At 40.0% G+C, this 18281-nt stretch overlaps 1 long non-coding RNA gene across 1 annotated transcript in view; it reads right to left on the bottom strand.

Moving 5' to 3' along the window:
• LOC131383274 (uncharacterized) overlaps positions 1-18281 on the bottom strand; it is a 64732-nt gene that overhangs the window by 14367 nt on the left and 32084 nt on the right. Inside the window, exon 3 of the long non-coding RNA XR_009213173.1 lies at positions 2055-2178. This is a non-coding gene — a long non-coding RNA (uncharacterized LOC131383274). The remainder of the gene's footprint in view (positions 1-2054; positions 2179-18281) is intronic.

Consider the following 18281-nt stretch of genomic DNA (forward strand, 5'->3'; position numbering starts at 1 on the left):
ATCGGGCTAAAGGTTCGCCATTGTTCCTGCATGGCTAAGTGCCCGGGTTCATCCTAATCAAGCTGAACACTAGTCACTGAGTTCCACAGTTCTCTTCCGTGACCCATGGCTTCTAATAGAGCTATAACACTCACCGCATGGCTCAAGATTCCATTCCTTGGAATCCGTGGGACCAAGAACCCCAGATCAGAGAACACCAGGTTTGCCACCATCTTGGAAGCCGCCCACCACCATCTTGGGAACTCTGGGAGCAAGGACCACCTCCCCCCGCCCCCCGTAATACTATAAGCCAAGAATTGTTTTTACATTTTTAAACAGTTGGAAAAAAATCAAAAGGAGAGTATTTCATGACATATGAAAATTATATAAAATTCAAATTTCAGTGGCCATAAATAATTTAATTGAAACACATCCATGCTCATTACTTACATATTGTCTGCAATGAATAAAGAAAATGATCAATATTTTGTTTATGATTTCATTTAGCAAAATATTGAAGTTATTCATTCCTCAAATCATTCTCCTAGCTCTCATTGTTTCGTTACAGTTCATCTACAAGATCGTATTAGAATTAATAGTGAGGCATGGTGGTGCGTGCCTGTAGCCCCAGCTACTGGAGAGGCTGAAATGGGAGGATTGCTCGAGCCCAGGACTTCAAGAGCAACCTAGACAACACAGTGAGACCCCATCTCAAAAAAAATTAAATTCATATCAAAATTTATATGTTATCCAAAGTAGTGTGTACAATATAATCTATATGGCACCACTGTTAGTACTGAGGCCAGACGAGGCATCCTCCAACACAAAATGGGCATTAATCATTCAATTCCTGTACTGTTTCCTTAAAGCCAGGAACCAACCTGAAAATCATTTTCCTCACAGCTCCCCAGGAGGTACCATATAAGTTAAAACCTATCTGACAACTCTGGACATTTAAGAAATTAAGCAGTGACACAATATTGTACTTCAGAAGAATTTACTGAAAAAAAATCATATTATTGCATTCGGTTTCTCTTGAAGTGTACTAATTTGGTTTAATCTGGTCTATTTTATGGGAGGCAAAATTATTTCCAACTGAATACATGTACTCTTCACTAGAAATTAAACTTACAATTACTGAAAGTTTAAATATCCTGAGGCAGATTTTGACAGCAATTTCATGTATACTCAAGCTTGGAATGTATTACAAGATTATAATTACCCTATTTCTGAAAGAAAATTTAGGGAACCTTTATCATTATGCTCTGAAACCATTCTTGGATTTGTCACATTATGCCATGTCTTTATAGTCATCAGACTTTCTAATGCTAATCAAGATGTTTTGGCTGTTTTTGACTTGGGTATTGCTGAAATGGCATATCCTGCTAATTGTCTCATCCTCTCTGATTAAGCACACAGAGTCCAAATATTTAGAAATGATTCATTATTCTTAACAAAATAAAGCTGTAACAATGATTTTATGAACTAAAATTTTAATAAATTCAAATAGCTCATAAACTCTTTTTCCTTAACCTTGTAGGAGGTTACTTTCATTTGAATTTGGGTTTGCGTTTTCCAGACATGCTTTTATAATATGACTGTGACGTATGTCTTCCTAGACATCATATAATATTGCTATTCATGTTCTCAAAAAGAATTGAAGGAAAAGCAAAAGAGACACCTACGAAAATGATCTCAGCGCCCTGCACTTCTTCCGCCTTTCCACCATCCAAAACAAGAGTAAGCTTCAAAAGGAAGCAAGTAAATGCAAAGCTCCAGAGAAGTTTGGGGGTGTAATGGTAGAAAGTAGAGGCTCTCTTCTTGGCAGAGGCCTGGAGGAATAAGCCAAGTCCTAAAAGTTTCCTACAGCAGATGAGAAGCTGGCTGGAAGCATGTGGGATAGAGGCAGAGAGTGTCTGCTGCCACCTCACCCAGTTCCCCACAGGTCTGAAGTGACTTAAGAAAGCAACCTTATTTTCCTACCTCCCTCTAACTAGGAACAAGAAGCCTTAAGGGCTTTCTCTTTAGAAAGGAACAGCGCAGAACATAAACCAAATCCTAATCAGAAGGCTTACCATTCAGGGGGTGCAGATGTAGAGAAGAAGCATGCCCAGCTGACAGATGGAGCAAGTTGCACCTAAACAGATGACAAACTGGACAGATGGCAACAACCAGCAGTCACTGCTTCCCAATGCTATCCTGTAGAGTTACAACTAATGTTACTGGGTTTAATTGCAAAATTGCTGTGTTTACCCAGAATGAACTAAGACTATGTGTTCTGCCATGAGGAACTGAAATAGAGATTCAGATGAGTTATTTCAAACATAAAAACATATTACTTCTTTATACCTGAGTAAGTGGCATGAAAATATTGTAACCATTATACACACATTGACAACACTCAACTCAGTCTTGAAGTTTCACCCTCTAAATTATTTAATTAGAAAGTTACCTTTAAATGTTTTTTAACTAGAAATAATTAACCTGCTGACAACACTTAAACAGTTACTAGTAAAGGCTGTGAAAGGGACATTAAACTTACAGCACACAAATATTTGAATTACTCTTACGCCTTAATAATCTACCTGGGGGAGTGGTAGCTGGGGGTGGGGTTAGCTAATGGATACTAAGTTTCTTTTTGAGTTGATACAAATGGCCTGAAATTGACTATGGTGATGTTGCACATATCTGTGAATATATTAAAAACTAATAAATGAGTGAAATGCATAGTATGTAAATTACATCTCAATAAAACTGTCAAAAAATTATACCTCAAATAGGAAAAATATAAATAATATTTCCATTAATTTCAAAGTCACAAATCAATTAGAAACTATAAACAACACTGAGTCTAGAGGGAAGCACATTTCTAGCACTGGCAGCCTTTAGAAGAAATCCTTGAACTTGGAGTCACAACTACGAATAGAATCCTTCAGCATGCAATTGCTGCTGTGTGAATTTCATAACCCACTTAGACTCTCTGAGTCTCAGTTTCTGTAAAAATAGTACCTATCCTACAGGATTGTTGTAAGAATAGTTTTTATGCAGCAAACTCCTATTGAATGTCTACTATATACTAAGGACTGTCTATATACATACTGAAAATAGAAAATTAAACATTGGTTGTTGTCCTCATGAATTCAGTCTTGCAGGGGAAATAGCCACCAAAAATCTATAAGGTGATGTAGTATTTTCTATAAGTGAAGTAACGGGGGTAAATCAAAGGAAAAGGAGCACGGAAGAGGGAGCTTAGAACAGTGGGTTAGGAATGCATAAGATTCAGGAAGGGGAAGTTTGAGGAGAATCTTAACAGATAGGATTCAGGCCAGGCGTGGTGGTTCACCCCTGTAATCCCAGCGCTTTGGGAGGCCAAGGCGGGTGGATCACCTGAGATCAGGAGTTCAAGACCAGCCTGGGCAACGTGGTGAAACCCTGTCTCTACTAAAAATACAAAAATTAGCTGTGCATGGTGGCACACACCTATAATCCCAGCTACTCGGGAGGTTGAGGCAGGAAAATCACTTAAACCCAGGAGGCGGAGGTTGCAGTGAGCCAAGATGCGCCATTGCATTCCAGCCTGGTTGACAGAGCGAGAGTCCATCTTAAAAAAAAAACACAAGATTCATACCACATCACCCATAAAAATCAATTAGAATTCATAGAGATAAAAATTGGGAAAGATTAATTCGATCAAAACCAATATATAAGTTAATCAATGACTATTAATATAGGAAATAAATTTAAAGTTTCATTCAGAAAACACAGTTGGTGGTAGAGTTGAAATTAGACTAATAAAATTCAAATAGACCAATAAAATGTCAATGGATGTGGCACTACTTATGTGCCTCACAATGTTAAAAGAAAAACACATATTAATTGAAATTTATAAAACATATTTTTGCCCTCAAGGAATTTATACTCTTCCAGTCAAAAAGATATATCTGGTTGACAAAAACAGTTAAGCTCTATAAAATATTTGAAGAGATTTCTTATGACACAAATATGAGGACCGCAATCCGTGACACGGCCCCAGGAGATCCTGAGAATCTATGCCCAAGGTGGTCAGGCTACATGATCTGTAAAAACCTATAAAAACAGCTTGGTTTTATATGTTTTAGGGAGACCTGAGACACCAATCACTACATGTAAGGTGTATATTTCTTCAGTTCGGAAAGGTGGGACAACTCAAAGTGGGGGCTTCCAGGTCATAGGTGGATTCAAGCATTTTCTGACTGGCAATTGGTTATTGCCAGGTTTAACTGACTCATTGTTCTGCGTGGCTGGGGAGGCCTCAGGAAACTTACAATCATGGTGGAAGGTGAAGTAGAAGCAAGTGCCTTCTTCACAAAGTGGCAGAAGAGAGAGAGTGAAGGAGGAAGTGCCACACTTTTAATCCGTCAGATCTCATGAGAACTCTATCACAAGAACAAGGGGGGAAGGGTCCTCCCATGATCCAATCACTTTCCACCAGGCCCCTCCACCAACAAGTGGGGATTACAATTCGATGTGAGATTTGGGTGGGGACATAGAGCCAAACCATATCCATTATTATGTAAAGATTTGGAATCAATAGAAAGAAATGTCTGGGTTAAGATAAATGGTTGTGTGGATGTGAGGGCAATCTGGCTGTGACATCTGTCACCCCATTAAATGCCAGGGTTGATTTGGCTGATCTGGCTGGCTAGGCGGGTGGCCCCTTCCTCCCTTACCACTCCATGTGTGTCCCTCCTGAAGCTGCGCACTCGGTCAAAGAGGATGACCATCCCTGATAGAGGAGGACCAATCTTCAGTCAAGGGTATACGAGTAGCTATGCTGTCTTGCTAGAACCTCCAAACAAGCTCTCAGGATAAACGGTTGTGGAGACAAAGGTTTGATTATGCAGCTGAAGCCTCCAGGCAGCAGGTTTCAGAGCTCTTATCAGACCTAAAAAGGTGCTAGACTCTTAGGTAACTCTCTCCTAGATCTTAGTTAAATCTCTCCTGAAAAGAGAAAGAGATTTTCTACAGAATATATATTTTCCCCCACAAGGGAGAGCCTTACAGTGCCATTTCAAAATATGTCAAAGAAATATATTTTGGGGTAAAATATTGTGATTCCTTTTAGGCCTGCTATGTATCATGTGATGCTACACTAGAGTCAGGTTGGAAATGGTGTCTTATTGCTACAGAATCTTTATCAGTCTTAAGATCTCTGTTTTAATGTTAACGCTGGACAGGTGTGCCTGAATTCCCAAGAGAGGAGGGTATAATGAAGTATGTCTGACTCCCTCTTCCCATCATGGCCTGAACTAGATTTTCAGATTTACTTTGGAGTGCCCTTGGCCAAGAGCAGGGGGGTCCATCAATCAGTTGGAGCTTAGAATTGTATTTTTGGTTTACAATATATATGAAATAATTCAAAATATAAAATCATACAGGTTTCTACACAATACAATGTCAAAAGTACATTATAAATGAACAAACAGAAAGTGAAGAGAAACAAAGCTATCTGGATTTACTGAGGATCTTTGTAAAAAAACAAAATGTGGCACCTAGAATACAACTAATCAGCTGTAAATAAATCAAGAGAAAGGAGGCTGGCATTGCAGGTAGTAGATATGATGAAGGCACACAGCAGAAATGTGCATAGAATATGAATGAAAAATAAAATGGACCAACCAGACCCAGGCATTGAGGACTATGAGTTTGAATAATCGTAGATGTATTAAAGTGGATGGAGCTGGAGGCCATTATACTAAGTGAAATAACGCAGAAATGGAAAGTCAAATACCACAGGTTCGTGCTTATAGGTGGGAGCTAAACCATGGGTACACGTGGACGTACAGAGTGAAATAACAGACGCTGAGACTACAAAAGGTGAGAGGGGGAGGGGGAGGTGAGGGATGAAAAATTACCTGTTGGGTACAATATCACCCAGACTTCACTGAAACCACTTTTGCAAAAATTATATCAGTGGGAAAAATTATAACAGAAAGCTAAGCTAACCTACCCCCATCTTGCGTTTCCCTAAATTAATTGTGGGCTATTGGGCTGAGCTAACTTTGGAAGATATTTAGGCTACAGTGTAAATGCCCAAAACTCAACTACTTTTAAAAGCTAATGGGAGGCCACCAGGCTGCGGGGAGGAGAGGCAGCTGAGTCCTGCTAAGCTGCAGACATAAAGGATTATCAGCCATTATTCCAGAGGTTATAAGACATGCAACTTCCCCAACTACTCCTGCAAATAACACCACTATTGTAGATTGACCTTTTTAGTTATCTTCCCAGGTTTTTTGCATGTTTGACACCGATGGCTCCAACTAAACCTGATGTCTCTACCTAGACCACCAATGCTGCTCCTGTGGCCCTAACCAGAAGCGATTCAGCCCTCAGGAGAACAGCTTTGACCCCCTATGATTTCATCTCCATCCCAACCAATCAGCAACAAGCACCTGTTACCTGGCCACACCCACCTGTTCCCTCAAACTGTGTCTGAAAAACCCCTAACCCATGAGCTCCAACCTAGATCATTTGAGTACAAATTCCAGCTCCCATGTGGCATGGCTGGCTAGTGTCTATTAAACTCTTTCTCTACTCTAATGCCATGGTCTGTCTTTATGCCGTGGGTAGGAGGAACCCCTCAGGCAGTTACATCATCACAACACAACAGACACATGTAAGAAATCTGCCTTGTACCCCCTAAATATGTATAAAATGTTTAAATAATAAATAATTTTTAAAAAGAAAAGAAAAAAAATCATAGATGCAAAGAAAGAAGAATCCCTGGACTCTAGTTTAGTAATATTTTCACAAAATCATGAAATCAATTTTCTTTGCTATATCACAATTTAAGTCTATAACAGAAAAGTGAGAGAAAGGAAGGAAAGAACACTAAGAGATATGCAACACTCCAAGGATGGACTAAGGATATTGACACAGATTTCTCTAGAAACTGCCCTCCATAGCTGCCCTTCAGATAAACTCCATGAAAAGCATTTTGACAGGAAAACTTTTCTCGTTATGGCAATACAGCACATACCATGTTTGAAACAAATATAGTTTCATAAAATATTTTGAAATGAACGCATTGTTTTGACATGATGACAACGTGTTCATGCCCATATGTTTTCATTTATTTCCAGCTAAAGCATGTGTCAGCTATTAGGGACATGAACAGAATGTTATATATTATGTGTATCATATGTACATTTTAATTGGACCGCTGTGTGAAAATATTTTAACTTAATTCATTAGTAAAGCTTTCCATTCCTAAAAATTAAATCGCCCATCCCCTCTGAATGAAATTCCCAGTCACTAGAAATAAAGAGTTGGCTACTATTACTTCAAGAAAATGCTTACTAAAACTTAAAAAAATAGAAAACACTCTAGCAGAGACTAGAAGTCAGACAGTTTTAGACTTCTAACTAACTGAAAATGTCTTTGAGAATCACCCATCTGGAATGAATTCCAGCTGATTCCCATGCAAAGTGGAAATTTATAATGTCAAATGAAAACCATACACAAAAGCTAGCAGTTGTAAACAGTTTAAATCTGAAGTTGCTTAACATGTATCCCTGAAACTGAGTTTATAGTTTCCTTTAAAACCAACAAATCTAAGCGAAGCTAAAGGCATAGCAATGTCAATCAAAACGTACCAGATTTTCTAAATTATTTTCTATTGTATATTAGACAGTTTGGCATGACAGTCATTAAGTTTTACTGGAATTTTTTTGTTGTTCCATTTTACTAGCATGAAAGCGTCTCTACTATATCACTCTTAATTTTTTTTATCATACTTTAAGTTCTGGGGTACATGTGCAGAACATGCAGTTTTGTTACATAGGTATACACGTGGTTTGCTGCACCCATCAACCTGTCACCTACATTAGGTATTTCTCCTAATCTTATCCCTTCCCTAGCCCCCCACTCACTGACAGGCCCCGGTGTGTGATGTTCCCCTCCCTGTGTCCATGTGTTCTCATTTTTCAGCTCTCACTTATGAGTGAGAACATGCGGTGTTTCTTAATTTTTTTTTTTTTTTTTTAGTGCTCTAGAACAGGTTGTCTTTTGGCTTCCCTGGGCCACATTGGAAGAACTGTCTTGGGCCACATATAAAACACACTAACATTAACAATAGCTGATGAGTGAAAAAAAAAATCGCAAAAAAACTCAATGTTTTAAGAAAGTTTACAAATTTGTGTTGGACCACATTAAAGCCGTCCTGGGCCACATGCTGCCCATGGGCCACAGGTTGGACAAGCTTGCTTTAGATAATTCTGCAGTCAATATTAACACTCTTTTTCCTTTTTTGTAGATTGCATATATATTATCAGCTCCTCTTTCTGTATTAGAAATCTCTTTTTTTATCTTCCTCTTCATCTCGTTTATTAAACTGATCACCAAGTATGAAACATGAGAGCAATTTGGTTGCAACATTTATCACTCTGTTGATCAACTGCAGTGCTTGATTTGCCTGTTCACGCTAACGAGATTTGTGCCGCCTCCTTTCATACACCTGCATAGGAGGGTTGCTGGCTGGGGGCTGTCTCATAGGCACTGTTGATTCACTGGTGCTTCTAGATTGTCATAAGTACAGGCAGCTCTCCACCACTGCAGGCAAAGACAGCCTTAGTCACAAATGCAGATAGCTGCCATTGGAAATGAGGTGAATTCTCCAGAGATGTGGATGGGGAACTGACTCTATCTGCTACTGTCTATCACTTGTGCCAATCAGATGCTCCCTGTCCCCGTGTTAATTTCACTGCATCTTGTTACTGTTTCTTCAAAGTGGTAGCCAGACACAATTTTTATTTAAGAAAAGAAAAACTTACAACAAGGTTTATACTGGTACAAGCTACAGTTTCTATTAGCTGTTGCAGTTGATCCCAAGGGCACAACTGATATTCACCCTGTCCCGCATCTAACATACATTCTAGATTCTTCTCCCTCATGGATAGCACTTCTGCTCATGCAGGTCTATTGTTCAACAAGATAGCACAGACCTTCGTGCCTAAGAGGTCTGCTCCTCCAGTTACCTTAACTTTGTCAGGATGTTGTTCCAGCAGTTTCCACTTATGGTAATCACTGGACTCAAAGTTATTAAGAGGTACCCAGTGAATCTCCCGAGTTTCAAACATACTTCTTCCTGTGATTATTATGTAGCAGCAATCTTTCTCTTTATGATCATCAAAGCCAATTATTCTTTTCAATATACTAATCCTTCTTTACCTTCTAATCTATTAGTGTAAGAAGTCCAAAATGACCAGGCAACTGCTAAAATCTTATATTTATAGAAACAATTAATTTGTCCCTTGGGAACCTAGACCTCGAGACCAAAGCTTAAAGTTGTGGGAATGGAAAGCACACCTTCCCCCAAAGTGGGTTACAGAGTAATGATGTAAAGGCAACTTACACTACCATGCCTTGGATCCTACATGCATTTGTTCTACCTAAGGAAGACATAGCAGTATATGTTGATTCAAGGTATATACCACATCTTTAAAGATAGCACCCAACAACTCCAGGCGGATGCCTTTTCTTGACCTCTCAGTGGCCTTTTAAACATTCAAGCCAGCAACTTCTGGGTGATATAGTAAGACAAGTGGATTTCACGGACATGTGCTTACTCCTTGGTACAAATGTGGTCCCTTGATCCAAGGTGAAGCTATGTGAGATACAACCACAAATCAGACACGTGCTGATCCCTCAGATAATGGCACAAAACAAGGTGCTATGGCAAGGAAAGTAGACTTTCTTTTTTTTTTTTTTTTTGAGATGGAGTCTCGCTCTGTCACCCAGGCTGGAGTGCAGTGGCGCAGTCTCGGCTCACTGCAAGCTCCGCCTCCCGAGTTCACGCCATTCTCCTGCCTCAACCTCTCCGAGTAGCTGGGACTACAGGCACCCACCACCACGCCCAGCTAATTTTTTGTATTTTTAGTAGAGACAGGGTTTCACCGTGGTCTCGATCTCCTGACCTCATGATCCGCCCGCCTCGGCCTCCCAAAGTGCTGGAATTACAAGCGTGAGCCACCGCGCCCGGCCAAAGACTTTCTTGTTTCTTTTTTTTTTTAAAGACAGAGTCTTGCTCTGTCACCCAGGCTAGAGTGCCATGGCTCCATCATCGCTCACTGCAACCTTGAACTCCTGAGCTCAAGCAGTCCTCCCACCTCAGCCTCCCAAGTGGGACTGCAGGTGCTCACCACCACACCCAGTTTGTTTGTTTGTAGAGATAGGGTCTTGCTATGTTTCCCAGACTGTTCTAGAACTCCTTGCCTCAAGCGATCCTCCCAAATTGGCCTCCCAAAAGTGTTGGGATTACAGGCATGAGCCACAACACTCAACCGTGGAAGGTAGACTTATAACCAAAATATGTATCAATCCAGTAAGGACAAATGGCTGTCACCTCCAGGTTGGTGTCTTCAGAGGACAGCATCCTATCAAGGGCTCGGCATCAGTTTTACCACTGACAGTTTGACCATTCTGCAGTAACAGTGCCTAGATCAGCCCTGGTGAGAGGGAGTCTCCACTGCCAGGCTCATGCATCACCTGCAGTCCTGGCACAAGGCTACTCCACTCATGGGCCCATTGTGCAAACACTGGGATGGCCAAGAAGAAAAGCTTGCTAAACTCCACTGGACAAATCATCCTACCCATCTTGTCTTCTACTCCTTCTCTGATGTGGATGATCACCGTAAGTACTGATGTGGGATGCAAAGACTCACATACTTTGTGTCCATTCCTAATAGTCAACCCATATTTTTCTTTCACAGATTTCTTGTAATTGATCTCCTCATCTTACTTCTTCTGGATCTCTAATCAACCAGCCTTTCCAGTACTGTGCATTTTCCTCGGTGGTAGAAAACAGAAGGTACAATAGCTTTCCCAGCTTGGTGGGGACCAAGACCACAATACTTCTAAAACTTTCACCAATGTGGGAGGCCTCTGAATCTCTGTAGCATTTCTCTCTTACCCTTTGGCGTATGTGTCTTCCCAAGGCATCCAGAGGACTCGAGACTTCCTTCTCCTGGTCCATTTAATGTGGATGCCATCTAAATGGTGGACCAATATGAATTTTCTGTTGAATGTTTAGATACTCAAGTTACCTTTTTACTATATAGTGATGAAGAGTAAGAGAGTTAATATAACTCAGCATACTTTGGTCTCTTCCAAATGAATGAAGATTGCTTCTGATAAATATTTCTGGCAAAGAATGAAAAGAACACTTTCTCCAGATCATTTTCTGTACACCAAGGGCAAGAGACTGTGTTGATCTGTTCCAGTAAAGGTAAATCCAAAAGAGCAGCTGGAAACTTGGCTAAGTTTTCGGACGTTTACATCTTCTGTTCCAATCCATCTGGCTTTTTTCCAGAAGTAAGAGTAATGACAATAGTGACAACCACCCCTGAATCCGTCTTTGAGGGTATCTCTTATTGCTGCCATTCCACCTGAGATGCAGTCTTGCTTCTGATTTTGTTTTTGTTGGAATGGAAGCAGGGTATTTCAAGGGCTTCCACGCAGTCTTTCCTGCAGTGGCAGCTCTGACTCTCCAGATCAGTTAACCAGTCTGAATGTTCTGACTCTGCTAAATATGTTCATCATGAGTAGGGACTCAGGGAATGAGTACATGACCACAGGAGCCTTTGAACTCACTGTGAGATGGACTTAGGCCAGGACTCCACTTATGGCTTTGTATCAGTTTGATAGGGCTGTCATAACACAGTACCACACACTGGGTGGCTATGACACTAGAAACTCATTGTCTCATGGTTCTGGAAGTTAGAAGTCTGAAATCAAGGCATTAACAGGGCTGGTTCCTTCCCAGGACTATGAGGGACTTGTTCCAGGCCTCTCTTCTTGGCTTGTAGATGGCATCTTCTTTCTGGGTCTCTTTACATCATTTTTCCTCTATAAGTGTCTGTCTCTGTGTCCAAATTTCCCCTTTTTATAATGACACAAGTCATATAGGATTAAGGCCCACACAAATGACTGCATTTTAACTTGATTACCTCTGTAGAGACCCTGTCTCCAAATAAGGTCACACGCTAAGGTATTTAGGGTTAGGACACCAACATTTCTTTTTATAGGAGACACAATTCAACCTATAACAGAACCAAACACCAGAAACTCCCTCTCTCAAAACATACCAATGGCAGTTCAGATCCTTATCCAACAGCCCTGGAAATACTTGGTATTCCCCTTTCACCACTGTATTATTACTCTGGTAAGTGGCTCTGGGAAAAAATGGGGAAATTACTACTGTCTGTGCTTGCTGAGGCACTGCAAAGTTCTTCCTCAAGACTGACCATCTTTCTCTTCAATCAATGCTGAGTCTGAGAACTGCCTCATATCTGGAAAGTGAATAAAGGATCATGACTTTGTCTGTTTGTTGTTGGCAGCTGACATCAATGTTTGGATCACCTGCTCTTGATCATTTTGCTTAAACAGATAAAATAATACTCTCACTAAGTGCCTATCTAGTAAAAGCATTGATGATTGAAGTTTTTTATTTCTTTGTTAAGAAAAAAGCTTATCAACAGTAGTTTGAACAATGCTGGCCTTCTTCCTCTCCTATCACACACAATATAGTGCGAGCATCTTTTGTATGCCTTGGCACATTTTCATACTACTTTCTCAGTTTGAATCAGCTTCCAGCATTTTATCCTTTCTACTTTTAATACATTGAATTATCTCTTGAGAGTTCTCTTAAATGTGAAATTTCTCACTGGCATCCTTTTCTCTTTAACCTTTCCATCATGACCACTTTTCTCATTTAGACTGATACGGTTGCCTTTGCTAAGTTTCTCTGACTGCATGTCTAGAGTCTCATAAATAGCAGAGGTGTCAACATTCCCACAGTCAACTATTTATTCTATAAGCCCATTTACATTTGATTGGAATTTCACTTCCAACATTACGCTTTTTGTTTCCTTGGCAGTCGGTTCCCTCTTTCAAGTATCCATTTTTGTAAAATGTCAGATGGCTTTATCACTGAGAGACAAGGAGATGACACAACTATACATTTGCCATCTGTGTGTGAACTTAATAACAGATGTGCATTGGCTAATTACCTAAAGATTTTTTAAAAAGTGACACAATTGGTCACTGGTCAGGATGTACATCTGTCATTTATGTAGTGCTTTATTCACTGAAGAGATAGCAAAGTTTGTATTTTATGCAATTACTCACAGTTAATATATCTTCATAACTCAAATGTAGACAGTGCTCTTGGGACACTGGTATTAGTTAAGTAAACTTAGTAACTGAAATTCATATCAGAAAATGCATATCAGAAAATCAAAGCAAAAACTATAAATCTATTCTAATGCAGTGAACTCTCTGAGTCATTTGACACCTGCTTCGATAATTGGTCAAAGCAGCTCTGGCATGTCCATCGTACAAGCACAAGATTATAGCTGACTCCTGGTGTCCTTGTGAGGATATTAAATCCATGTGAGAGACTCATATCAATAAATTTTCCTTTATTCAGCTTTATTTTGTGACTCTTTGTGTGTCACTCTCAAGATCAATTTCTAAGCACATTTTCCTGATACGTATTTTAGCCAGGTCCTGCAACTCATCTGCTGAATAGTCTCTTCCCTCCCAAATCAGAGACAGTGCTTCCCTAGTTGGGCCAGGATGTTGTGTTAACTAATATGTAATTACTGAGTATTGTGTGAGGGAGATGCTCTAATAGATGTAAGTGTCTCATTCCCAATCACACGTGCAGCCATCAGCTTCCCCAGTTGGGCCATGCTCACATTAAGCCTAGATACTAAGAGGGGAGGTTGGAGCAAATCTTGAAGTAAGTATATTTGCAAGCACATTATCTTGCAAAATATCTGCCTTAGGTGAGTCCTCTGCATCATATCCAGACAAGGCAGGGTTGGGAGTGAAAGGGACTGCTATCCTCTGGTAAGAGGGATTGGTAACTTCTGCAGGCCCAAGAGTTCAAGGGAATCAGGGAAATTCAGTGGGCCATTTATGCAAGTCCAAAAGTTCATGGAGATCTGGAAAGATTTTAAGATTCTCAAATCAATTCATTCTAGATATCAGCGTCTCATTCTTTTCCTATCAGATATGTAATTTTAGAAAGAGACTTGCCAGGACTATCTCTTAGGCTCCTTGGTAATTCTACTACTCTCACAATCTGATGCCAGGCTTGATTTTCAGTGCAATCCGTTCTCCAGCTTTAGAAGATGGGAGCTTCCTTAAATATTGCCAAAAATATTTTGTGACTTTTACATAATTTCCTGGGTTCTTGGCTGGTTAGTTTGAGTGGTTTTCTTTCTTCCACACATCAATGTCATTTAATAGCAACTGACCAAATCTATAGTCTTTGTAATTACCAATGTCCCATGTATTAGTCTGTTCTCACACTGCTATGAAGAAATACCTGAGACTGGGTAATTTATAAAGGAAAGAGATTTAATTGACTCACAGTTCCGCATGGCTGGGGAAGCCTCAGGAAACTTACAATCATGGTGGAAGGGGAAGCAAACATGTCCTTCTTCACATGGCAACAGGAGAGAGAAGTGAAGAGCAAAGAGGGGGAAAGTCCCTTACAAAACTATCAGATTTCATGAGAACTCATTCACTATCATGAGAACAGCACAGTGGAAAACTGCCTCCATGATTCAATTACCTCATACCTGGTCCTTCCCCTTGATATGTGGGAATTATGGGAACTACAATTGGAGATGAGATTTGGGCGGGGGCACAAAGCCTAACCATATCACCCCCATCTCTCAGATTCTAGAGATATTGCATGAGATAGTGCACACCCTTTCACCTCAGCCCAACCTAATTAACCACAATAAGAATCTTAATGATTATAATGCTACAATACAACAGAGCCGATCACCATCCCTCTTAGTGCTAACAATGGGTCTTTGTTGCAATCTGAATGTCAAGTCCTTCTATTCTAGAATCCATCTTGAAGATCTGCTTCCAATAACAACTTCTAATATTAATTGCCTTAGTTTAGATTATCCTCCTCCCTAAAACAAGCAGACCCAGAGAAAATAATTCAAATGAAAAATATTTATTTGGGAGGTACAATAAACAATGGAGAGGAGGGAGAATGTGAGACAGAAAAGGGAAGATAGTCAATGAAGTGTACATTATCAAACAAAATAGCATGTTGGATAACTGGAGCTTAATCCCTTGGAGAATATCTGGGAAATGATATGAAGTATATGACTCAGAATCATCTTGTCTGAAAGCCAAAGAAACTGGGATAGTTAGACACAAATTTCTCTCAGTCATTGGTTGAAAGACACTCCCAAGAGTCATTAATCCCCAGCATGGCCAACCTGCCACACTCACGAGGAAAAAAGTCTTCTTCAGACATTTATGCAGCCAACAGATACATGAAAAAATGCTCATCATCACTGGCCATCAGAGAAATGCAAATCAAAACCACAATGAGATACCATCTCACACCAGTTAGAATGGTGATCATTAAAAAGTCAGGAAACAACAGGTGCTGGAGAGGATGTGGAGAAATAGGAACACTTTTACACTGTTGGTGGGACTGCAAACTAGTTCAACTATTGTGGAAGACAGTGTGGCGATTCCTCAAGGATCTAGAACTAGAAATACCATTTGACCCAGCCATCCCATTACTGGGTATATAACCGAAGGATTATAAATCATGCTGCTATAAAGACACATGCACATGTATGTTTATTGCTGCACTATTCACAATAACAAAGACTTGGAACCAACCCAAATGTCCATCAATGATAGACTGGATTAAGAAAATGTGGCACATATACACCATGGAATACTATGCAGCCATACCAAATGATGAGTTCACGTCCTCTGTAGGGACATGGATGAAGCTGGAAACCGTCATTCGCAGCAAACTATCGCAAGGACAAAAAACCAAACACCGCATGTTCTCACTCAGAGGTGGGAATTGAACAATGAGAACACTTGGACACAGGATGAGGAACATCACACACCAGGGCCTGTCATGGGGTGGGGGAAGGAGGGAGGGACAGCATTAGGAGATATACCTAATGTAAATGACAAGTTAATGGGTGCAGCACACCAACATGGCACATGTATACATATGCAACAAACCTGCACATTGTGCACATGTACCCTAGAACTTAAAGTATAAAAAAAAAAGAAAGAAAGAAACATTCATCTTAAAAAAAAAAGAAAAAAATCTTCTTCAGTGTGGAGAGCCCTCATCCAATACCGGTAGTTGAAGTCAACCAGAAATGGCCAAAGGAATCTGGGCGGGCACTACAGCATCTACTACACTTGCCATCTCTGAGAGCAAGAAGAAAATTGTTTATCTTGAGCCTCAGTGCTGAACAGAAATGAATAATCATCTCTCTATGAATCTAAATCTAGGGAATTCTCTGGATTACCAAACCGCTAAAGAAGAGGGAGTATTAAATGGAGCATTAGGCTGGTGTTATGGCCTGAATTGTATTTCCCTAAAATCCATATGTTGAAGCCCTAATCCCCAGTACTTCAGAATGTGGCAAAATTTGGAGACAGGGCCTTTAACTTAAAGAGGGGATTAAGTTAAAAGGAGGCCATTAGAGTGAGGCCTAATCCAATCTCTTCTTTACAAGAGGAAATTGCAACCGAGAGACATCAGATGCATGCATGCAGAAGAAAGACCACGTAAGGACACAGCAAGGCAGTGGCCAACGGCAAGCCGAGGAGAGAGGCCTCAGGGGAAACCAAACCTGCTATCACCCTGACCTTGGACTTGTAGCCTCCAAAGCTGTAAGAAAATAAATTTCTGTTGTTGAAGCCACCTAGTTTGTGGTACTTTGTTATGGCAGTCCTAGCAAACTAATACAACAGGGATGGCTCAATGATCCAAGGACACCACCCTCATAGGAGCAGAATCACAGGAAAAGAATTCCTCCATCCAGCCAACTGTATCTTGATCCAGCAATTCCTCTACAAATGCAATACAGAGCTTGCCCTGGGGCTGCATGTACTGCCAGTCTCAGGACCAGCGAACTTGTAAGCTTTATTATGCTTTCCTTTGATATCACAAAGTTTGTTCATCTTCTGAAATGGAATCCAATACAAATGGCATCACAGATAATCTTGGTCATTTACACATGCTTGATTCAATGCTCCCACCTGAACAAAATACAGCTGGCCCAGACTCGGGACCTCCATTTCATTGTCCATTCAGAGGTCAGATGCTGCAGAGGATGCCAGGGGATAACTGCTAAGAAGAAGACTTTCTGTCCCTCTTCCTCCCCTGGGAAACCAGTATGGACCTTCCCAAGAATCCTCTCCACCAAGTAATTTTCGTCCACCATCTTCTGTCCCAACACTGAAAATAGTAATGAGTCATCTCCAAAACTGATCCAGCCTTCTGAAATCCAGGACCACAGGAAGATGTTCTTTTGTATCTCTTCTAAAGTAATTTCGATTTTGTTCTTTTTGTTTTACTGCTGTTAGTTAAGTAAATATGCAATGACTCAAATAGAAATTTGATAGAATTGTCATTCTTAAGGTGGTGTTTTATAAATGTACATTGCATAAACATAAATCTTATTATTAATAATAAATTGCTCCCATTTTATGAGTTTTATTGGAATTCAGTTCCAAATGTTTATCTTTAAGGCTTAGATAAGGTTAATTCAGCATTTTCTTGTTACTATTTAATAAATCCCTCTTAGTAATCCAGAAACACATCTTTTCATTTTAGTGCTTTAGTCAAGAAATTATATGACATTTAAATAGAAGCTTGGTAGAATTACAATTCTTGGGACATTATTTTATAACAAGAAAAGTTATGTATTGCTTATTTAAGAGTGAATTTTATGAATTAATCTTTTAAATCAAATTTTGTTTCATTTTATTCTATTTCTAAATAGTGGAAATACAGTATTTTGGCTTTTTTGGTGTTTGTATTAGTTTCCTGTAGCTGCTGTTACAAAATACCATGAACTAGGTGGCTTAAAGCAATAAATTTATACTCTCACAGTTCTGGAGGCCAGAAGTTCAAAATCAAAATGTCAGCTGAGCCACACTCCCTCTGGAGGCTTCAGGCGAGAATTCTTCCTTGCCTCTAGTGGCCACCAGTATTCTCTGATTTTTTTGGCTTGTGGCCACACCACTCCATTCTCTGCCTCTGTCCTCACCTTGCATTCTTCTCTGAGTGACTATCTTACAGAGATACTTGTCATTGGATTTACAGCCCACCCAGGTAGCCCAGGGTGATTTCCTCATCTCCAGACCTTTAACTCAGTTCCATCTACAAAGATTCTTTTTCCAAAGAAAGATGCCACTGACAGATTCCGGAAATTAGAACATAGATATACCTTCTGGGGGGA

This window comes from Hylobates moloch, unplaced genomic scaffold (assembly GCF_009828535.3).
Source record: "Hylobates moloch isolate HMO894 unplaced genomic scaffold, HMol_V3 SCAFFOLD_4, whole genome shotgun sequence".
Taxonomy (NCBI): domain Eukaryota; kingdom Metazoa; phylum Chordata; class Mammalia; order Primates; family Hylobatidae; genus Hylobates; species Hylobates moloch.